General features: G+C 41.8%; 1 long non-coding RNA gene across 1 annotated transcript in view; it reads right to left on the reverse strand.

Moving 5' to 3' along the window:
* Positions 1-23,543, reverse strand: part of LOC130458295 (uncharacterized) — a 49,288-nt gene extending 25,745 nt beyond the window's left edge. The window contains exons 1-2 of the long non-coding RNA XR_008917423.1: positions 22,510-23,543; positions 9,448-9,610 (exon numbers count right to left, since the gene is read on the reverse strand). This is a non-coding gene — a long non-coding RNA (uncharacterized LOC130458295). The remainder of the gene's footprint in view (positions 1-9,447; positions 9,611-22,509) is intronic.
* Between the last annotated feature and the right edge of the window lie 730 nt (positions 23,544-24,273).

A 24,273-nucleotide genomic window follows, 5' to 3' on the forward strand; every position in this document is an offset into this window, starting at 1 on the left:
CTAACTTTTTAAACATGCAAGGTACTGTGCCTGGAACTCAGCATTACAAAGACAAAAAGAAAAACAGTCCTTTCTCTGAAGGAGTTTACATTCTGAAGGATTATCACATTTAAGCAACTACATGAACAAGATGCAATTTGATAAAGGAGAGAGCACTGGATAAGGGGGAGGGGAAAGTTAATAGAAAATATCTCCAATAAATTACAACATTTTAATTAAGCCTTAAAGAAAGCTTAGGATTTTGAGAGGCAAAAAATGAGATGGAAGTATATTCCTGGGCTTCAGAACAGCCCATCAAAGGTAGGAAATGAAATGCCAAATTTAGGGAAAATCAAATAAGCTCCTTTGGCTAGATATCTTTCAAACCTAAGGTCCTTTCCAATACACCAATATGGCTGGGAAGACAAGATATACACATGAAATAGTTAACACCACAAAACAGTAAATAAGCAGACATTATGCTGGGCAGGTACTAGGTACTATGGCAGATTCTGAGATGATAAAATTTAGTCTCTTCCTTGTCCTCAGAAAGCTAATAATCTAGTAAGAAACAGAAGACAAACTCATTAACTCATTCATCCTCAAATAAGAAATAGATCTTAAGATGCATTTTTTAAATTTATTTTTTTAACATTGTTTTATTTGGTCATTTCCAAACTTAAGGTGCATTTTTAAAAGGCATTGGGTCTAGAACAAGGGAGGTGGTCATCCTGTCCTGTTCAGAAATATCTAAGGAACATATGAGGAATCCTGGACCTTTTCAGTTAGTGAAGTGAGAAGGGGAAAGAGTTGGGAGACTGAAAGGTTTGGGAAAGCCACTGAAAGACTACTACAGACTCAGAAAGATTGTATTATAGTCTGAATGTTCTTATCTAACAAAGGTTCTTAACCATTTTGGTAGCATGGTCTCCTCTCTTTGATAGACTGGTGAAGCCTATGGACTCTTTCTCAGAACAATGCTTTTAAATACATAAAATAAATTCATAAGATGTTGGATCTTATAATTTCAAAAAAGGTACATTAAAAGTTATTACATGTAATTGGGAAAATAAAATATCTTTGAATTTTAAAAAATCCTCGATGTTGAATACTGTGTTCAGTTCTAGGAACTATATTTTAGGAAGGCCTTGATAAGATACAAACTATCCATAGGAGGTTTACCATGATGAAGTGACTTGAGATCATTATTAAAAAAGAAAAAAATGTAGTAGGAGAGCTGATAGCTATCTTCAGTATGTGAAGGGTGTGAAGGGCTCTCATGTGGAAAAGGGCACAACCATCCTTCTACCCAAGTTCACAATCTCAGAGTCATCCTCATTCTATCTCTCTGTATTCAATCAGTTGCCAAGTACTTCCATACCTCTCACAAATGTTTTTCCTTCTCTCTTCACATGCTCAGTTCAAATTCTAATTGAGATCCTCTTACCCAAATTACTATAACTTACTTACTGGTCTCCCTGCTGCTCTCTATAGTCTTAAAACATAGATCTGACCATATAACTCTCCATAATTCAAAAATCTTCAATGGCTCCCTATCCTCATGCTGACATTTAAAACTCCCCATAATATGACTCGCATCTACATTACTTAAGTCTTCATATGTTTTCTTGTCCTTTGTGTTTTACTCAAACTTGCCTTCTAGCTATTTACACAACACTATATATCCTATCTTGGTGCCTTTAAATAATTGGTCTCATATCTGAAAGGCACTCCTTCCAGAAACCTATATCACATGCTTCCTAGCTTTATTCACAGTACTACTACACTACACAAGGCCTTGTAATCTCCCCATACCCATCTGCACTCCCTCCTCTTTAAATCACTTTGTATTACTTTGTATATGTTTTATATTTACTTAAGTTTTTTTTTTTTTATGGTCATTTCCAACATTATTCATTGGAAACAAAGATCATTTTCTTTTCTTCCCTCCCCCCCTCCCACCACCTCTCCCATAGCCCACGCGCAATTCCACTGGGTATCACATATGTTCTTGATTTGAACCCATTTCCATGTTGTTGGTATTTGCATCAGAGTGTTCATTTAGAGTCTCTCCTCAGTCATATCCCCTCCAACCCTGTAGTCAGGCAGTTGCTTTTCATCGGTGTTTTTACTCCCACAGTTTATCCTCTGCTTGTGGATAGTGTTTTTTAGATCCCTGCAGATTGTTCAGGATCACTGCATTGACACTAATGGAGAAGTCCATTACCTTCGATTGTACCACAGTGTATTAGTCTCTGTGTACAATGTTCTCCTGGTTCTGCTCCTTTCGCTCTGCATCACTTCCTGGAAGTCATTCCAGTCTCCATGGAATTCCTCCACTTTATTATTCCTTTTAGCACAATAGTATTCCATCACCAACATATACCACAATTTGTTCAGCCCTTCCCCAATTGAAGGGCATCCCCTCATTTTCTAATTTCTGGCCACCACAAAGAGTGCAGCTATATATATTCTTGTACAAATCTTTTTCCTTATTATCTCTTTGGGGTACAAACCCAGCAGTGCTATGGCTGGATCAAAGGGCAGACAGTCTTTTATCGCCCTTTGGGCATAGTTCCAAATTGCCCTCCAGAATGGTTGGATCAATTCACAACTCCACCAGCAATGAATTAATGTCCCTACTTTGCCACATCCCCTCCAGCATTCATTACTTTCCATAGCTGTCATGTTAGCCAATCTGCTGGGTGTGAGGTGATACCTCAGAGTTGTTTTGATTTGCATCTCTCTGATTATAAGAGATGTAGAGAGCACTTTTTCACGTGCTTATTAATAGTTTTGATTTCTTTGGCTGAGAACTGCCTGTTCATGTCCCTTGCCCATTTATCAATTGGAGAATGGCTTGATTTTTTGTACAATTGATTTAGCTCTTTGTAAATTTGAGTAATTAAACCTTTGTCAGAGGTTTTTATGAAGATTGTTTCCCAATTTGTTGCTACCCTTCTGATTTTAGTTACATTGGTTTTGGTTGTACAAAACCTTTTTAATTTGATGTAGTCAAAATTATTTATTTTACATTTTGTGACTCTTTCTAAGTCTTGCTTGGTTTTAAAATCTTTCCCTTCCCAAAGGTCTGACATGTATAATATTCTGTGTTCACCTAATTTACTTATAGTTTCCTTCTTTATGTTCAAGTCATTCACCCATTCTGAATTTATCTTGGTGTAGGGTGTGAGGTGTTGATCCAAACCTAATCTCTCCCACACTGTCTTCCAATTTTCCCAGCAGTTTTTATCAAATAATGGATTTTTGTCCCAAAAGCTGGGGTCTTTGGGTTTGTCATAAACTGTCTTGCTGAGATCATCTACACCAAGTCTATTCCACTGATCCTCCTTTCTGTCTCTTAGCCAGTACCAAATTGTTTTGATAACCACTGCTTTATAGTATAGTTTGAGATCTGGGACTGCAAGTCCTCCTTCCTTTGCATTTGTTTTTTCATGATTTCCCTGGATATCCTTGATCGTTTGTTCTTCCAAATGAACTTAGTTATGTTTTTTTCTAATTCAGTAAAGAAGTTTTTTGGTAGTTCAATGGGTATGGCACTAAATAAGTAAATTAATTTGGGTAGGATTGTCATTTTTATTATATTAGCTCATCCCACCCATGAGCAATCAATGTTTTTCCAATTGTTTAGATCTAGTTTTAACTGTGTGGAAAGTGTTTTGTACAGCATATGGTAGGGTTTTGGATTCTAATCCACTCTACAATTTGCTTGCGTTTTATGGGTGAGTTCATTCCATTCACATTCAGAGTTATGATTACTAGCTGTGTATTTCCCAGCATTTTGATTTCTGCTCCTGTTCCTGCCTTTTCTTCTTTCACTATTTCCTTTTACACCAATGTTTGCTTTTAAACAGTCCCCCTTGTTCCCACCCTTATTTTACTTCCCTTTCTACCCCCCTTCTTATCCCCCCTTATTTTCCCTGTAGTCTTTCTAAAATTAACCCCCTCACCCCATCCCTCTCTTGTATTGCTTCCCTCCCCACCAGACTGTTTGTTACCCTTCTACTCCCCTATAGGGCACAAATCTATTCTCTGCCCCCAAAGGATTGGGTTGTTTTTCCCTCTTTGAGTCAATTTCAAAGCAAGTAAAAGTTGAGTATTTCCTGTCTCCGACCTCTTTACCCTTCCAGTGTATTGATGTTCTCCCCCCTCCCACCATGAGCTTCTTTATGACATATAAATTTATCCCCATTTGTTTCTTTTCCCATTTCTTTTAATATTAACCTATTTTTAAGCTCTAGTTATATATATATGTACATATATATATGCATACTCATGTGTATATGTTTTTGCATGCATATATTTATATACCTATTTATGTCTTGTCCTTTCATCCTATACAGTTTGTCACTGTTCCTTCTAAGTGTACTTCTTTTTGCTGCCCAGGTAATAACAACAGTTTTTAATAGTTACCAATGACCTCTTTTCTTATAGGGATACATATCATTTTAACTTATTGAGTCTCTTAAAAATTTTTTTTTGTTTTGTTTTGTTTTTCTTTTTTCCCCTCTTTTTTAATTACCTTTTGATGATTCTCAAGTTCTATGCTTGGACATCAAATTTTCTATTTGGTTGGTCAAATTTTCTATCTGGTCTTTTCTTTATGAATTCTTCAAATTCTTCTGTTTTGTTGAATGACCATACTTTACCCTGTAAGAATATAGTCAGTTTTGCTGGGTAGTTGATTCTTGGTTGTAGACCTAGTTCCCTTGCTTTCTGGAATATCATATTCCATGCCTTTCTTTTTTTCAGTGTGGATGCAGCCAGATCCTGAGTTATCCTCACTGTGGTTCCTTGGTATCTGAATGACTTCTTCTTGGCAGCTTGTAATATCTTTTCTTTGGTCTGATAGTTCTTGAATTTGGCTATAACATTCCTGGGTGTTGTCAGTTGGGGATTAAGTACAGGAGGTGATCTGTGGATTCTATCAATCTCCCCTTTTCCCTCTTGTTCTAAGATATCGGGGCAGTTTTCTTTAATAATTTCCTATAATATAATGTCCAGGCTTTTTCTTTTGTCATGGTCTTCTGGTAGGCCAATGATTCTTAAATTGTCTCTCCTTGAACAATTTTCTAAATCCTCTGTTTTGTGAATGAGATGCTTCATATTTTCCTTGATTTTTTCATTCTTTTGATTTTGTTTTATAGTGTCCTGCTGCCTTGTGAGGTCACTTGATTCTAGTTGTTGTATTCTGGTTCTTAAAGACTGGATTTCATCCTTAGTTTTTTGGTCGTCCTTTTCCTTTTGGTCTGATTTTCTTTGGAGGTCATCTTTCATCTTCTTCACCTCATCTTTCATCTGCTTTGCCTCATTTCCCAGCTGGTTGATTTTGGCTTTCAAGACACTATTTTCTTGTTTTAGTTCAAGTGCCTCTGTTTCCAGATAACTTATCTTAGTTTTTAAGTTCTTTTCCCAATTGTCTTCAGCCTCTCTTAATTGTGTTTTGAATTGCATTTTAAGTTCTTCCAAAGCCTGTATCCAATTTGCTGGGATTTCTGATTTTTCCTTTGCTGATCCCTCCCTCTCTGTTTCTTTCGCTCTTTGCTCATTACCTGTGCAGAAGCTGTCTATTGTAATTTCTTTCTTCTTTTTCTGTTGTTTGCTTGAGTTTACCCCTTCTTTGCTCCCTGATTTTGTCTGTGCGTTTTCTCCTCTCATTTTTTTTTTGTTTTGGGGCTGTCAGTCTCCCCTCTTGGAGCTTTGTCAGATCTCTTGGTACAGTCTCTACGGGAGGAATGTTAGCTTCCTTGTCCTCTGGAGGCTTTTGATCAGATTAAGTTCAACTGGGTTGGGCTGTATGTGCTCTGAGGCCAAAGACTCCTGGAAGGCTGGGCCACCCAGGCTCTCTCCAGTTCTCTTCAGCTGCTTCCCCGCTGTCGGCAAGGTTCCCCAGTGCCTTTGCCTGCCTCCCTGAGCTCTGAGGAGTCCTGATGGGATTAGGTTCAACTGGATTGGTCTGGATGTGCCCCAAGGCAACGGTGAGACTGGAGCCAGATAGAGGGACCCAGCCCCGGCTGTCTCTCCCTGGCTTCCTCCCCGCTGTCCACGCTGGACACTCTGAGCCCGGCTCCCCGCTGCTCACAAGGTAGACCCTCCAAACCAGCACCTTTGCCTGCTCAGAGGTTCCCGCTGCCGCTGGGAGCTCAGCCCTCTGGGTTGGGGTTGAGGGGTCCTGGGACCTTCCCTCTGCTTTCCCCTTAGACCCAAGTATTCTCGGATTCCAGCTTTTGGGGGGCATACCTTTTGATTTGAGTCCAGAAGGAGGGTTCCCCACCTCTGTCCTGTTGTTCAGTTTGAATTTCGGTGCCCCAGGAGCATTCAGTTTGTAATCAGTAAGGAAGGGTTTTCTGAGGTCTGAACTTTTGCTGTTTGCTAAGCCGCCATCTTGACTCTGCCTCTCTTAAGTTTATGCTTTATCCTACCAGAAAAATGTATTATTTGAGAGAATTTTTTTCTCTGTATCCCCAGTATCTAACCTAACAGTGCTTTAGACAAAGTGAATACTTAATAAATGTTGGTTGAATTGAATTAAATTGAAATGAAGAGCAGGGATTGGATTTATTCTGCTTAGCCCTAGAGGGCAGAACTAGGAACAATGGACACAAGATTCAAAAGGCAGATTTAGATTCCACATAAGGAAAAATTATCTAACAGTTTTGGAACTTTCAAAAATATAAATAGGTTACCTCAGAATAAAGTCTGTTTCTCCTTATTAGAATAATAATGATGATGATGATAGTTTACATTCTATAGCACTAAGTGCTTTACAGTTATCTCTTTTGAACTTCACAATGACCCTAGAAGTGCTATTATCTTCATTTTACAAATGGAGAAACTGAGGCAAGGAGTTGGGGGAGGCTGTTTTGTTGTTATTTAAAATGACTTGCCCAGGGTCACACAGGTTTATGTGTCTAAGGTTACTAAATTTCAGCTGAGGTCTTCCTGATACCAAGCATGACACTCAAGCTACTGTACTACCTGGCTGTCCCTAAAGACTAGAGATTTTTTTCAAGCATAGATTGGATAACCATTTGTTGGGTTAAAGAGGAATGTGATCAAAGAAGGTTAGCCAAGATGCCCTCAGGTACCCTTCCAACTCTGATTCTGTTATTTCTTTATGCAACACGTATTTGTATTTGCCAAGCACTAGTGAGGATTCCAAGTTTAACTAAGACATTGTCTCTGATTTCTTTGACCTTGAAATTTAGTCAAAGTGCCTTAAGAAAGGTGCAGCCCAAATGCTAATTGGAAATACAAGGTGGCATGTGAGCTGGGCCTTAAAGGCAAGCACATCCAATGAGTAACTGAGCCAAAACATGCTATAAAATAGAGTTTCCAAGGAAGAAGAGATCAGCATAAGTATTATTGGTAAAAGTATCATGAAAACTTGATCTGCCTTTGAAGGAAGGGCTGTATCTGAACATAAGGAGAGGAGAATATTCTTGGGCAGGAGGAACAAAAAGGTAAAAGTGGTGACAAGGATAAGCAAAGACTATTCACAGGATATGTAAGGGAAAGGAGTATTCAGAGCTGTGTGGAAAGAGAGAACTGGAGGCTCCTCCGAATGGAGAAACTGAAAGTGGGAAGGCATAGGGATAGTCTGACTTCAGATGTGTATTTTAATAACTTTTTATTATTTTTTATATTGGTGTATTTCCAAATAATTTCTCTTCCTCTTTCCCCTTATCCCACCCACCCCTAATATACCTTCCCTTAAATAAAATTAAAAAGTCTTAAAATTATTTTTAATTATTATAAGTGAACTTTTTACAACTTTTAAGATGCCAGTGGTTTCCTTTCATTGGAGACCTCTCCCTAACAACAGGAAATGAGTCAGGGATCAGAAATCAAGAGAGATATCAAGCTAGAATAAGACATAAAACCCATCTGCATAAATGTGATATCAATGAATATAGAGAAACTCTGAAAAAAGAGCAGATAATCTTATAAGGCAGTGATGGCAAACCTATGGCACAAGTGCCAAAGATGGCACACAGAATACTCTCTGTGGGCATGCAGCCACCCTTACCCTCACCCCCAGAGTTCATTACTAGAAAGGAAAGGGACTCAAGCAATGCTGCTCCCTTTCCCCTCTCCATTGCACCTGATGACATTTTTTCCCATCTCTTGCCCCTCTGCCCAGCTAGCCCAATGGGAACACTCCCCCCACTACAGTGTGGGGTAGGAGGTGGGGGCATGCCTGGCACTTGGTCTCTAAAAGGTTCTCCATCACTGTTCTAGGCAATATATGAAGTAATCTTGGACCTTTTTAGTCAGTGAAGAGAGAAGGGGGAGAATTGGGAAACTTGCGAATACAGGAGTTTAGAAAGCCACTGAAGGACTCAGTGAACTCAGAGAGATGGAATTATAGTCTGATGTCGTGTTCTTAATATTCCCCTAGAGCAGTGGTTCTCAACCTTTCTAATGCCTTGACCCTGCAATACAATTCCTCATGTTGCAGTGACCCCAAACCAAAAAATTATTTTGGTGGCTACTTCAAAACTGTAATTTTACTACAGTTATGATTCAGAATATAAATACCTGATATGCATTATGTATTCTCATTGCTACAAATTGAGAGGTTGAGAACTGCTGCCCTAGAGCCCTAACTTCTTACGTAGCAAAAACTTTAGCCTCACAATTACTCTCAGCAATTTTCAAAAATAATTTGAAATAACCAAAGCAATTAAATCAATAGCACCTCCTAGTGGTCTCCATGTAGCAATTAAAAACACAAGGCTAAAAAAGTACTGAATAATGACATGTAAAACACAGTGGAATTGCTCATTGGCCACGGGAGGGGGTGGGAGAAGGGGAGGGAAAGAATATGAATCATGTAACCATGGAAAAATATTCTAAATTAATTAATTAAATAAATAAATTTCAAATCACACGCAAAAAAAAGTAGTGTATAGAAACCAGAGCTGGGAGAAGGTCCAAAACTCCCATTTGACAGAGGAGAAAACTAAGGCCATGAGAGGGAAAGTGACTTGGTTTCCCCAAGCACATGCAAGTCCCATATAACAAAGTCTCAAATCCAGTATTTTTCTCCTAGATCTCTATGACAGTAAGATCAATTTTTGGCCAAAGACCAGCAGGTAATACTCAAACAACAGACACAAATTTTTAATAATCATTTAGGAAATGCTCAACTTTACAGATAAGAGATGAAAATTAAAACATCCTGGTACCACTTCACCCAATAAACCTGGGGGGAAATAATTAAAAACAACACAATGGGCAAGGCAGAAAAGAAACAAGTATATTCACTGATTGCTGATAGAATTACAAATGTAAATAATTTTTAAGCATTTTAACAATATGAAATGAAAACTACAAAAACAATCATAACCTCTAAATTATTCCATTGTTAGAAAGACATCCTGAAAATGTTATTTAAAAAATAACAATCTATTTGGTTTAATGGATCATTTCAAAGGGACATACCTCCATAAAATATAATCTCCTTAGGGACAGGAACTGTTTCATTTTTGTCCTTGAGTCTAAGGAAACTCTTCATAGTTCTGTAATCTTAAGAAAATCTCACACACTTCCTAGGTGTGAGATGATGTCAGGAAAAGTCACTTAATCTGGGGTTCAATTTCCTCATCTGTAAAATGAGAATATTAATCATTGTATGTACTTATATGGTTATTGAGAGGAAAGTACTCTGTAAATCCTTAAGTAAAATATAAGTGTAAGCTATTATTATTTGCATTTTGCTGCACTGTTTCTATTGAAAAGCCTTGCATGGCCTTTGACCAAGTCAAGAAGAAACTAAACATCATGTCAGAGGTATCATATTGATTCCTTAGCCATATCATAAACCAGCTCAGAAAGTAGCCCACATCCCACTGGCTCTTCAAGAACAGCCAGAGTTCATAGAGACTGATACATTATGGTACAATCAAATGTAAGAGGCTTTTCTACTAGCAACAATGCAAAGATCCAGGACAATCCAGAGGAATTTATGAGAAAGAACACTATCTACATCCAAAGAAAAAACTGTGGGAACAGAAACGCAAAAGAAAACCTTATGATTGATCACATAGTTCGATATAGATATGATTAGGGAAAGATATTCTAAATAAAAAATTAAAATGTTAAAGAGAGGATTTCAAAGCACTAAAAACAAAACAAAAAAAGAACAAGCCAGAGTGACCTTTTGCCTTCTATTCTCAGGCTATGACTCAACCTTTACATCGTTGCTAGGATCTTTAACTCAAGGCAATGCCTTGGCAATAATACAGAAGGAAGGGATCATACTTGCAGAAATATAATGCATGTTTTTTTATTAAAGAAAAGATAGCAGGGCACTTAGGTGGCTCAGTGAATAGAGAGAGAGCCAGGCCTGAAGATGAAAGATCCTGGGTTCAAATCTGGCCTCTAATACTTCCTAGCTGTATCCTGGGCAAGTCACTTAACCTACATTGCCTAGCCCTTTCCACTCTTCTGCCCTGGAACCAAAACTTGGTATCAATTAGGATACAGAAGGTAAGGGTTTAAAGACAGAAGGTAAGGGTTTAAAAAATAAAAGATAGGAAAGCTGATGACAAAACAAAAAAGTTTGTGATCCAAACTTCCCAAAGGTGGGATAGTGACAGTAACAAGACCATGTGAGCATCACATCAATTTGGATCTGGTCAGGCTTTTTAGGTCAAAACAAACTAACACCTTCAGATCTTTGGACAACTTGTCTATCATAGATGCCATTACTGTACAAAGACAAAAGAGAAGGAAGATGATAAAGTGGGAGAAAACTGGATTTACAATCCCAGATGACCTGGGTTGACTGTGTTCACATCCCAGTTGTGATATTTTCTTGCAATGTGATCTTAGGTAAGTGAATCCCTTCCCCTCTCTGGGTCTTAACATATCTGTATAGTGTGTGTGTTGGATCAGATTATTACTAAGGTCCCTCCTATTTTGATCCTATGAGTCTTCCTTGAACTTTGGTGAGAATATTTTCTCCAAAGAACACAGAACAACTGAAGTCCTATCTTACCAAAAAGTGGATTCATATATGTCTTAGGAATACAAGGCTCTTCTTTGTCTTACCTGCTCCCCATCAAAAAAACCTGCACATAATAAGCATTTTTCAAATGAGTAAAGCCAAACAGAAAGGAAAGAGTTAAGAAAAAGCTATAAAAAGCAGGCTTTTTCATGGCCCAGACCATAGATATGCACAAACCTAGGAAACCTAGAGTCAATAAGAAAAGATCACAAAAGCAAGGAAGCACCCAGTGATGCTGCCCACCAAGCAGCTTCTAGTCTGCAGAATAAATAAGAACTTTAGCTATTTTTTGATTCCTATAAATGGCTATTTTTGTGAAGTCTGAAAACCTTAGGAGGTCTTTTAAAACAGCTCCAGAACCAGAGTTCATAGGTGACAGCCTACAGGCATCACAAATTCTTTACCTATGAATAGAGAAGAACAGATGCCATGTGTCGCTGTCTTATCACTGCTAAGGTTTTATTTCTGTTGATGGCCCAGAAAGTTTTTCTCCTTCCTTCTTCCTACCTCTCTTTTCCGCCCACCCTCAAAGAGTTCATTCTACCAGGTTTTTTTGTGAATGTAATGTGCCAATTTAATGTAGCACTTATAATGACTTGGAGTCACAGAAAGGGTCCTCAGACATGATGCCTTCTGTCCACTTGTCCAAGTTCCATCTAAACAGTAATTCCCTCAGGGACCCTTAACTGAATACTGACTCTTATGAAGTATTTAGGAGACTTGGAATCTTGGGTGAGTCACTTCACTTCTCTGTGCTGTGTCATTGCCCCATCAGATCAGATGAACTCTTGGGATTCTTTCAGATCTGAATTTTAGGACCTTATAAATAAAAGAGATCCAGGAAGAATTGATATCAAAAACCGTTTTTAAAAAATGTGTTATGTGCTGACTATGGTCTAGGTACTATAAACATAAGGTCTAGGCACTAACTTTAAAAAGTCATAATTTAGCAGAAATACAAACATAAGGAAAGGTATGCCAATAATGAAGAAAATAAAAAAAAAACTCTTACATTCCGTACTAATATCAGTTATAAGACAAAAGAATAGCAAGAGGTAGGTGATTGGATGTTAAGTGATTTGCCCAGGATCATACAGCTAAGAAGCATCTGAGGTTGGATTTGAATACAGATAAGAAGCACCTGAGGTTGGATTTGAACCCAGGTCCACCAGACTCTGGCCCTGGTGTTCTATGTGTTACCTAGCTGCCCCTAAGACAAGGGGTTCTAAGACAATTTGAGTAGAAAGAAAACACCTGCTTGGAAGAAGGGGGGAGGGAATCAGAAAGTTTTATCAAAGAGATGGCTCCTTTCCTGAGCTTTGAAAAAGAATCCCAAATCTATTGTAATAAAGCCAATTTTCAGAACAGGCAGTAGAAGGCTGGCCAGGGAAAGGAAAGCCAAAGCAGGTTTGATGCAGCGTTCACCCAAGGCAAAGCTCAGCCCTAGGGGAAGCCCAGCTGATGCCTCAACCTTGTCCGCCTAACAACATTAATATAGGAATGCCACCAGAGGGCTCAACCAGCCTCAGACTGGCCCTGTTGACACCACCTGCTTAACTTGCATTTGATTTTCTTCATCCAAATGACAACAAAGCAGGATAATGGAAGCATTCATTTGGGGGGGGGTGGGGGGGTGAAGGGATCACAGTGATCGTTTGGTTCAGACTCTTCATTTTAGAAATAAGGAACCCCAGCCCTAGTTTCAAATGACTTACCCAAACTCACCCAGATATATAGTGATAGGGTTAGAATTAGAAACCAGATTTTCTAACTCCCAGTTGAATCCAGAACTATTTCTACTACCTATAGAAGCTGTACTATGTCCTCTCCTCAACCCCACTTTTAATGTCTTTCTTACCAATCCAGATATTAATAAATAAACAAACAAATAAATAAATGTGAAGGAAGAGAATACTTCAACAAGCCATAACAAAAGTAAGACTTCCCAAAGATACAACCCAAAATGTTGATCAATATGGGGCCAAGAAGGGCAGACCAGGAAAAGCTAATCACAGCACCTTCCTAGGCTAGATGGACTAGATAAACCAAGAGCCTGAGAAGCACCCCTGCTGTGCCCCCCCTACCCTGCCCATGGAGAATTCAGAGTGATCAAGATCTCTCTGTGGCCCAGAGGCCATCCCTATGCCAAGAGGAACCTCATACTGCTATCTTCCTTTGGGTGATTCTTCTGTTCTTATCATAATTCCTATAAAAGGATCTAAGATTCATCATGGAACATGAAAAGGGATGGAAAGGGAGAGGGGAATGAAGGAGTCGGCCACAGAAGGAAAGAAGGGGCAGAGAAATAGTAGTGGGAGAAGAGGAAGAAAGAACTCAACTTTAACAAAAAGGTTAAAGAAGCACTAAGAAAGAACTAGTAACTGGCCCATTACTGCTAAATGACAGCACCTAACCCCCACTAGATCCCCACTGTTAACCTCCTGCCTTGAGAGTTATCCCACAGCAAGGAAAAGCTTACTTGCTATGGTTAAACCTAGAGCCAGTTACAAGAGTCTGGGTGGTCACTAGGCTCTGGGAAGCCTTGAGTAGGAGGGAACATCCCAAGATGGGAAGTCCCTTGTTCCTCCCTCCTCCCACCCCCGCATGGGCCTCCTACACCCCCATGCGGAACTACAAAGAGACACCACTGACTTGTGGATGCCACATACTTTAGACTCATCTCTCCCTAAACCAACATTTTCTCAGCAGGGGATGGATACAGGAGTAAGAACTGTACTTAAATATCTGTCACCTATAAGGCAAGGAAGTTTCTGAAAATCTATCAACACCCAAGTGGGACCACTGTCTGCCTATGATAAATACTGAAAGAGATGTCTACCGTTATGTCAAGGGCCTTTCTTACAAGTCTTTGGGGAAAAACCTCTTCCCTTTGGCATTAAGCAGTACCTTAAACTTCCCATTAGGACATAATAGAAGCTAACAAGTATAAATAGGCTTGGAAATGGAAGAGATAAAAGAGTGCCTGAAGGTCTGTACTATTTTACAGGTTTCTCTTCTCAACTTCATTCCTGCCCATTAAAAGATTAGTCCATAACCCCAAAACTTGCCTTGTTTTTCCTGCTTCAAAAATGTTGTCAGACTTTGCACTCCACTGGAAAAGGGGGTGGAAGAACGCATTATAAAGTTATGCCTTTAAAAGAGGACAACCCTGAATTCCTCTTTCCCCACAGTGACAATAACCTCCATATCCCAGACTGGGGCTTGATACCAGGGATGGCTGAACACCACATATTCTTCCTTCAGCTAAATATATTTCAGCCTCAGTTGCATTCCTTACACCGCACTCATTTCCGCCTTCCTGTCCTGGTCTTAGTGCCAAGACAAAACCTCACTTCCACCTCTTGTAGGGAATGAGGGAGAGAATCTGTAGAGCTGCCTGGAATGTAGCTTTAAGGACCCTGATCCTCTAAGGGAAAAGGAGAACAAGTAGGGGCATGCTCCTAACACACACAGGGAGCTTGCTTCTCTCCCCCAAAGCATAGCTGCTGCTTCTCCTGCACTACCAGGGTGTTACTCACTATTCCAGGCAACCTCTGGCACAAGACCAGGGTTTCTGTGGGATGAAGGGAGGGAATCACTGGGTGTGGAAAGACCTACTTTGGCCTCTGGTTTCTTCGTTTCTCCACACCCACAAGAGTCTTTGGAGCTTTAAAAACAAAACCACATACACAGAAAGAAACAGATACATCATGTGAATCTAAAGCTGGAAAGGGGTAAATTCAGTCCCTCCTGAAGACCTCTTTTGCAGAGCCTAGGACAACAGCAAAACCATTCTCCCAGTGCCTTTCCACAACTATATGGAGGGCACAGAGAAATGAGGAAGGCATGATGGCCATTATTTCAGTTCAAATCTCTAGAAATCAAGGCTCTCACATTATAAAATAAGGACACTAAGTTGTCCTTTCAGTGTCTTCTCCAAGTCCTGGAGCAAAGGGTCCAATAGCAGCAGTGTCTCAGTCCTTTCTGGAAGTGAATATGGTACTCAGATCACCCCCAATCCTCATTATCAGGTGTGTTTTCCCGAACTAGATTAATTCTACAGTTGTATTTGGTGGGGAGATAACCCACGAAACACACGAGGGATCTAAGTTCAATCTATCAAGCAATTATTAAGTGGCATGGCACTCTGCAACAAAGGAGATATCAGAGTATAAAACACAGTTCCTGGGCACAGCCAGTTCTGGGGAGAAAAGTTTAACATACCCCAAGATATAAGAGGATAATTAAGTATGATCCTAAGAGCACAATAGGGATTCAAAGGAATAATAATAATAGATAGCATATATATAGTTCTTTAAGGTTGGCAAAGTCCCTTATACACATTATCCTATTTTATCTTGAAAACAATCCTCTGAGTACTGCAAGTAGTTTAGATTAGCTCAATGACTTATCCAAAGTCATCCTGGTAGCATATACTGAAGGCAAGATTTAACTGAGGTCTTTCCACATTTCTGTTTAACTGCTTTGAGGCAGCAAGATCACACAGTGGTTGAGCAGGTCAGGAAGACCTGCTTGAAAAATCTAGTCTCAGATATTTAGTATCTTTGTGGCCTAGGCAAGTCTCTTAATCTTGGTTGGCCTCAACTTCCTCAATTGTAAAAAGAGGCTCATAATACCTACCTCCCAGGCATGTGAAATGAGGTACTATTTATATAACTCTTAGCACAGTGCCTTGCTCTGTTATTGTTGAGTCATTTTTCAGTGGTCCCCAATTCTTTGTGATCCCATTTGGGGTTTTCTTAGCAAAGATACTAGAGTGCTTTGCCATTTCCTTCTCCGGCTCATTTTTTTATAAATGAAGAAACTGAAGCAAGCAGGGTGAAGTCTTTCTAACTCCAGGCCTAGCATTCTATTCACTGACCCACCTAACTAGCCATACCTGGCAAACAGTAGACACTTAAATGTTTGTTCTTCTCCCCCAATGGAATTTTTTTAAGTCCGGAATTATCTCCTTTGTGCCACTAAGAGAGGACTGTGGGCTCTAGTAGTTAAGTAAGTTAAGAGGTCAGCCCTTGGGGGCAGCTGGGTAGCTCAGTGGATTGAGAGCCAGGCCTAGAGATGGGAGGTCCTAGGTTCAAATCTAGCCTCAGACACTTCCAAGCTGTGTGACCCTGGGCAAGTCACTTGACCTAGCCTAGCCCTTGCAGCTCTTCTGCCCAAGACAGAAGGTAATATAAACAGGAGGTTTATATATATATATATATGTTTTATATATATATGTTTTAAAAAAAGGTAAGCCTTGAGGTGAAATCTGAAGAATGGGTACAATTTAAACAAGGGACAGCACAAGAAAAAGCAGGGAAAGAAATAATCAAGGGTTAGGACAATGAGAATGCCTACAGCTTGAAGGGAAGGGTACATAGTAGGGTAACAGGGGGACAAATAGTTAAGATCTGCAAAACAAACATTTACTAAGCATCCCCTGAGTGGGTCTGGGCTAGGTACCCAGTAGGAAATCAAGTTTAGATAAGATATATCTACAGTAATGGAGTTTAGAATCTAGCAGGAAAATAAAACTCATGTAAAGCTACACTACACTTTACTTGCTAAGTACTAGAGAGCTATCTAACAAAGTGCTATGTAAGATTCCATGAAGAAGGTCCTACTAAATCAACTAAACCTACTAAAACCAGGAGAAGCTCCTGGGGACATGGGACATTGTATCCCCAAATTATAGAAGTATTTCAGGCCAAACTGTGAGCAGGGAAATGCCTGTGCTCCTTTACATCCTAGTGATTCTTGATAAGACCTTAAGAGGAATATTTTCCTTGGATTGTCCTTTAGGTTTGAGATGGACACAGAGACACACCTCCAGGCTATGCCTTGATACCATCAGGTTGTATCTAAGACATCTATCTGTCCCCTAAACTATGAGGGTCACCCCCTATGTCTTCAAGCAAACCTTTGTCCCACCCCACACATACTACCCCAAAGCCACCTATTAACGGTTGTAAAGAATATAAAGACCCCAGAATGGATGTGCTTGAAGAGGCAGCTTCCCATCTATGCTGTCCTCCTGGCCAGATTCAACATTACCTTCTAATTAATACATTTCTCTTTTTATTTTTAAGCTAAGTTGTGGAGTCTTGCATTCTTGCAAAGGGTGCCCTTCCTGAACCCAGGGGGTTCACCTCAAGCCCCCCACAACACTGGTGACTAGAATGGACATTTAGATTGTAAAGGACAAGTAGTAATTTAACAAAAGAGGGGAAAGAAATGCATTCCATAAATGCTGGCACACACCCTGGATTCCTGATAAGGATTTTTCCCCCAAAGCTCTAAGACACCACCTGAGGTCCAAGCAAAACTGGGTCTAAAAGGCCTGAGGATAAAGAAGCATCACAACCTCAGGACAAAGGCATCATAATCCAAGCAAAGCAATGAGGAAATGAACCTGAAGGCAAAAAAAGGATAACCTTAGAGGGGCTCCCTTATTTAAGCCAGTTAAAAGGCAAGGGGCAGCTAGGTAGCACAGTGAAAGAGCGCCAGGCCTGGAGTCAGGCCTGACTCAGGACCTGAGTATATTTGTATTCAGGACCTGAGTACAAATTTGACCTCAGATACTTCCTGATTGTGTGACCTTGGGCAAGTCACTTAACCCCACTGCCTAGCCTTTATGGCTCTTCTGCCTAGGAACCAATCAGGAAGTCCTTGACAGAGCCAACTCCACCAGCATCGAAGTCATGGTCCTCCAAACCCAGCTACGATGGTCTGGACAGGTCATCCGCATGGATCCACAGCGAATACCAAGACAGGTATTCTATGGTGAACTGTCAGCTGGACTCAGGAAACAAGGCCGACCAAAGAAAAGATTCAAGGATCAGCTAAAGTCAAACTTGAAGTGGGCTGGCATGACACCAAAGCAACTAGAACTCGCTGCCTCTGTCAGAAGCAACTGGCGAACCCACATTCACCACGCCGCCGCCACCTTTGAAGATGAGCGACGTCGACATCTTGCCGCTGCGCGTGAACGCCGACACCAGGCCACAACCTCATCTCCCGTAACAACTGGCGTCCCATGCCCCATGTGCCACAAACTCTGCGCCTCAGCCTTTGGACTCCAAAGGCACGAGGGTACACCGTAGATGAAACTGCACAAAGACAATGTCATTCTCAGTCACCGAGAGACTACCACTAAGCCTAGAAACCAAAACACAGTATTGATTCTAAGACAGAAGGTAAGGATTTTTAAAAAGGAGGAGGAAGGGGAGAAAGAGAAGGGGTGCCAGCTGATCTCATTCTCAAGATTAAGAAAAAACACAGAAGTGGGTCCTGACTACTGGCTTTAGTCAGAATGCAATTGTTTCAGTCTCAGAGTAAACCCACAAGCATTGATGGAAAACTAATAAAAAACAAAAAAAGGAAGGGGGCAGCTAGGTAGCTCAATGGATTGAGAGCCAGGCCTAGAGACAGGAGGTCCTAGGTTCAAATGTGACCTCAGCCACTTCTAGCTGTGTGACCCTGGGCAAGTCACTTGATCCCTGTTGCCTAGCCCTTACCACTTTTCTGCCTTGGAGCCAATACACAGTACCAATACACAATATTGACTCCAAGACAGAAGGTAAGGATTTTTTAAAAAAAAAAGGAATAGTTCAAATAAAAATAGGAGGGAGAAAGATCTGAGAATAATGAATTAACCCAGAATTTGTTTCTCAGCCCATTCTTTTCTCATTCTTTCCTATCAAGCAAAATTACAGAGACTAACAAAAAACACTTGTCTACAAATTTCCTGTACACCTGGTGTGCCAAGCTAATCAGGAAGAAGTACACCTCTCTAGCAATAAGTTAGTCAAGACATAAACATAGATAACTAAAATACAGATTATGTGAAGCCTCCTTTAATTCTACCACCCCCAGAGAGGCCAAGAGCACATTAAGTAGATAACAGAAATGTCAAGGCACTGTTCTGATTCTTATTAGACTCTTACTAATGACTACTGGCAAGATACTTAACCACTCTCAGCCTCAATTTCCTAATCTGCAAAAATGGGACTATTAATATTTGCAATCAATTACTTGTGATGAGGAAGATACTTTCTAAGCTTTAAATTACCTTAGAAATAAAGTTATTAAAGGCATAAAATACACAATCACTTGCTTGATCAACCAGACATTAAGATTAAGCACTTTCTGTCAGTCTCAGTTTCTTCCACAGAACAGGGATCATTCTACTTTTCCCAAAGTTCTATTAATAGAGAATATGCCATAATTTGTAAAGCATCCAATATCAAAGAAGAAGCATTGTTCTGCATCCATTCACTTCCATAAAGGTTCCACCTTTAAGTTAAATGAAATGCACTTATCATAGCTCCAAGTGGAATTCTAGGAGTCAAATTGTTGGTACGGCAGGGCTACTCCAACAATCTACAAGCCAAGGCCCAGCCCTCTCCAGGTTCCCAGGTCTCTCTCCCTCCCCTGGGAGCATTAAATAAAAGCTACTTGACCACTTGCTCTGTAGATTCTAGAGATATCTTTTTCAGGTAGTAGGAGAACCTATCTGGTCACTACGGTCTTTTTCAATTCTGAAATTCTGGGATTCCTGCCAGCACCTTGTCTAATGATTTGGAAAATGGGAGAAGCAGCCAGTGACCCAGAAGTGAGTAAGAGTGGCTTAGCAGCATTCTCAGACCTGCTGCAGGAAGCCAGGGCAAGGTTCATCCAGGAAGGGTGTGCCTCAGGGAGGGGGCATGTTTGCTCCGGTTAAGGCTTGTCTGCCCGGCACCACAGCCTAGGCTGGCGCCAGGAAGCCAGAGGCATAGCTTCTAAGTGCAGACTTTTAACGTTCACTGATATGAGTGGTTTGCTCTCTAATCCCTAATACTGAGAATCTCAAAGTACCTTGTCAACAATACTTAGTACTCTATTAGACCCTTTCTTGGCTCTATGAAACAATTCCTACAGGGTTACTGAAATAATAAACTATGATAAGAAAAGCAAGTATGTATGATAGATTTAAAGAACAAAGATGTTCTACTCATTGATACAGTTTCTTTTTGCACAATAAATAAGGGGGAAAAAACCATCTTGGTCCTTCTCTAGCCTCTGGTTTTAGCAAAAATCTGAGGTTTAATGAACCTAATAGCTTCCCCCACCCCCAAAAAAAAAGATTTTAGAAGTTTAATTGTCGAGGTTACTACTGCAGCTTGGTAGAGAAGTGAGAGAACAGAAGAGTTTTAGGGGAAAATAGTCACAGAGACAGGAAAAGTATCCAAAGCCACATTGCAAATTAATAAAATAAATGATGAAAAAACTCAAGAGTATCACTCTGTAGCCACTCCAAACCCAGCAATCTGTATGATTGAGGATATAGCATGCTTGCCATGTAACTATTGAGCCCTCAGGAATAATTTACACAGAATTTTGCCTTTATTTGCTTAAAGATATCCCTATAATATTCTTCTCATAAGAAAGGATTCTGGAAATTTACCAGAATATATCATCAAAAAGGATACAGAAATGGGGCAGCTGGGTGGCCCCATGGATTGAGAGTCAGGCTCACAGAGACAAGAGGTCCTGGATTCAAATGTGATCTCAGAAACTTTCTAGCTGTGTTAATTTTGGGTAAATCACTTAACCCCCATTGCCTAGCCCTACCTTGGAACCAAAACACAGTATTGATTCTAAGACAGAAGGTAAAGGTTAAAATATATATATGAATCATAAGATTTGGAACCAGAAGATCATTCAATTCAGCTTCTTCATTTTATAGCTGAGAAACCTGAGATCCAGAGAAGTGAAACCCAAGATCACTTATTGAGATCTGTGCCCAGGTTCCTGGAATTCTGGAGCTAATGTTGGAGAAAATTTTATTTAAGCCTCTTCTGTGACAAAGTATTATGTGATGGCAATGACTGCTGGTGTCCCCACTATTAAACATAAAAAATGTAGAGTTAAGACTGGAAATGGTACCCTGAAGCAGTTCTTCCACCAAAACAAGCACAATTGTATGTGCACAAGTGAAAATTATTTTCATATTTAAAAATTTATAATTGATTCTCTACATTTTCCCTTACATTCCTTTTCCCCACACCATCTCTGGCCTCCCCGGTCTGAGAAAATAAAATTTGCTCCAGTGAAAGAAATGCCAAGGTTAATGGGAAATTTCTTAATTTCCTCAGTACTGTGATATACATTGTCCTGAATTCCTTCCCTGCATTTCTTCCTCCTCTCTCACCCCCAACCCTGCAGGAAGATGCCCACCCTCCAGAGAGTCCCTTCAAAGCAGCTGTTCCTGTATCTACAAGCTTCAGGCCAAAGGGTGGCTGCTTGGCAGAATGTCGGAAGATAGCACAGGAAAAAGGAAACCCTTGTAGGGCCCCAGGGATAATGGGGAAACAGAGCCGACACTACCTTTTCTCAGGGTCTAGGAGGAAGGGAGGAGATCTACATCCCTCCCACCCCCACCTCACCCACCCTCCCTCAAATGCTGCAATAGAAAGCAGTTTCCTACAGCTAGCTGCCTTTGCCTTTCCACACCATATGGGATCCAGAAATGCTTTGATCTCAGTTCCATTAAGCACATCCCCAGTTTCTTTATTTCATTATGTTACCTACCCCGCCCCACTAGGATGGTTCCAGTCCTGAAAGGAAAAAAAAAGGCGAGGGGTGGGGGTGGGGGTGGGGGTAGTAATCTTGAAAGGTACATTACGTATCCGCCAAAAAAAAAAAAAGCTTCAGTTTATTATTAACTGCCCCCCCCCATCCCGCCCCAACCCTTCCAATTTTTGAGCCTTTCCCTTGTGTCATAATCATTGTCTTTTATTTACTATCACTGTCTTCACTCCTATTTCACATCTGCCTCTGCAGTTGCAGCCCGGGGTTGGAAGGGTGTTTCTACGGTGGGGGTGGGAGACAGAGCTATTAAAATATTCCCTGGAACCTCCTGGGGGTGGGTAAGGAGGGAGAGCAGCTGGCAGCCAGATGTGGGTGTAGGATGTAAGCGCAGGGGAGGGGATTAATTGATGCCAGTTGCACTAGAGAAGGGGGGGGGGGATGCGGCTAGCATCAGCCTGGGCCGGGGAGGGAGGGTTGTGAGGGGAGGCAGACAATTACCGTGGTGATTATTTTAACATTTACGGAGTGCCAACAATGTGCTAGTTGTGCTTTCAATCCAGAGGTCGGGAGCTGGCTGCAGCAGGAAGGGGCCTGCTGTAAAATGTCGGGGCGGAGAGGGAAGGAGGGAACAGAAAAAGGGGTGGGGGACAGAAAAGGGAGGGAAAGAGAAGAGGAAGGACACCATGGGGGGAAGGGCAGGGGTGGAGGAGACCAAGGAAAGGGGGCCAAGACGAGGGGGGGAGGGAGAAGGGCACGAGAAAAGGATCTAGGGAGAAAGGATGTGGACCAAGAGAGGGGAGGGGAGGGGGCGGAGGAGAGAGAGGGGGGCGGGCTCAGGAGGGTTGGCAGCCGGGGACGGAGGCGGGAGAGGGGCCCTCGAGGGAGCACTCAGCCCGCCAGCCCAAACCCGCCCTTTTTACCTTTCTACTCCCCCCCTTCCTCTGGCCATAAGGCCCAGGGGGCGGAACTCTGGCGAGGGGCGGGGGTGTAACTGGCCCCGGCCGCCGTCGCCGCGCCCTCCTCCACTGAGATTTCTTAGCTCCACGTCTCCCGCCCCTCGAGGGCTGCGGGTAGGAAAAGGGACGTGCGCGGGAGCTGCTTGGGATATTGAGGCGCGTGCGCGAGCAAGGCAAAAGATGACTGAAACCCGTGCGCGAGCTGGGAAGGAGACTTAGCCATGCGCGAGAGCTGAGCAAAGAGATCCGCTTCGCGCGCATGCGCCGTATGGATCCGTCGATTTAGCTAGTGGTAGAAGTCGGTGCTGGGTACCGACAGTTGGTCTGTCGAGGTGTAAAATGGTTCTGCCTCTAATCTCAGCTCACCAAAGATCTGGAATTCACCGCCTCCTCCCCCTCCCCAAATAACGTGGTACTGGGGAAAGAACAATGACTCAAGTCAAAAAAAGCTTTTAAACACTGTTCAGACGCTTCCTTTCAGGAGTTTCAGCCTTAACTGTGTCCCACTCTTCGTGACTCCATTTGGGGTTTTGCCAATGCTTTCTCCGGCTCATTTTACAGATGAGGAAACAGAGGCAAACAGTTAAGTGGCTTGCCCAGTCACAACCAGTGAGGTCTTGAACCAGCACTCTTATCTACTTCGTCACCAGTATCCCTGGGCCTCAGTTTCCTCCCATGTAAAAGGGGGTAATTTGCAAAGCGCTTAACAGCTATAAGCAACACAAATGTTAAGTTCGTATCATTATCCCTGAGCCTCAGTTTCCTCTTATGTAAAATGAGAATGGGTTAAACTAACCCGGGATCTCACAGATAAGGTTGAAGACTCGCTTTAGGTGTATTCTCCGGGGCAGGGGGTGAGGCGACGCAGAGGTTCCGAGAGCCCCTCCTCATTCCCAAATCGCAGTTAGGGGAGCGGAGGAAGTAGCTAGAGAAATGGAAGCTTTCAGCGACACTTGGGATTCCCTTCCCTCCCACGGAGGCCAACTAATCCAACAAACCTAAAGATTTTAGGGAAATTGGCGGCCTCTCCCCGCCCCCCACCACAAGACCCAGCGGCCACTTCCTCCCTTACCGGAGACTTCAATAGCAGGATTTGCATATTTAGAACCCCACCCATTTCTCACCCTAATTTGCTCTCGTTCTTACAGTTCTGGGAGCATACACCCTCGGAATTCCCCTCCACACCCTTTCGCACGCTCTAGCCCCATTTCCTCGTCTGGAACCTGGCCCTGGGAGACTTGTCTCCAGACTCAAGAAAAGGCCCCGGGGGTTGAAAACCCGCGGAGCTGGTTTGAGGGAGCAGCCATCAAGACCTCGACCTTCCATCAAACTATCTGGAAGTTCGCCTAGCTGGGGACAAGCCCTGCCCCCACCTGCGCTTGAAGGAAAGGAGCCTGAGGCCTGGGAGAGCATTTCAACTGACCCCAGCCCATAAGCTTTTCCTCATTCCCGCTTTCTAGACCCATCTCAAAGACCCAGCAACTGGTCAGTCCCTGGGTAAGGAGAAGTCGGTAACTCCCTAGCTCCTCTCACTAGAAGGTACTAGAAGCAATGCCAAGAATTAATTCAAAAGGCTTTGAGCTATTCAGAAGCAAAGCCATTCATTCCGTTCTGGCCCTCCCTCCCTCCCAGTGCTTTGTACCCACCCATCCAACTTCCCGGTTAGCTCTTTCCTCGCCCTAGTCATCCCTAAGAATTATGCTCAGGCCCTTCTAGTGGTCAGCCTCC

Source organism: Monodelphis domestica, chromosome 3 (assembly GCF_027887165.1).
Source record: "Monodelphis domestica isolate mMonDom1 chromosome 3, mMonDom1.pri, whole genome shotgun sequence".
NCBI classification, from domain to species: Eukaryota; Metazoa; Chordata; class Mammalia; order Didelphimorphia; family Didelphidae; genus Monodelphis; species Monodelphis domestica.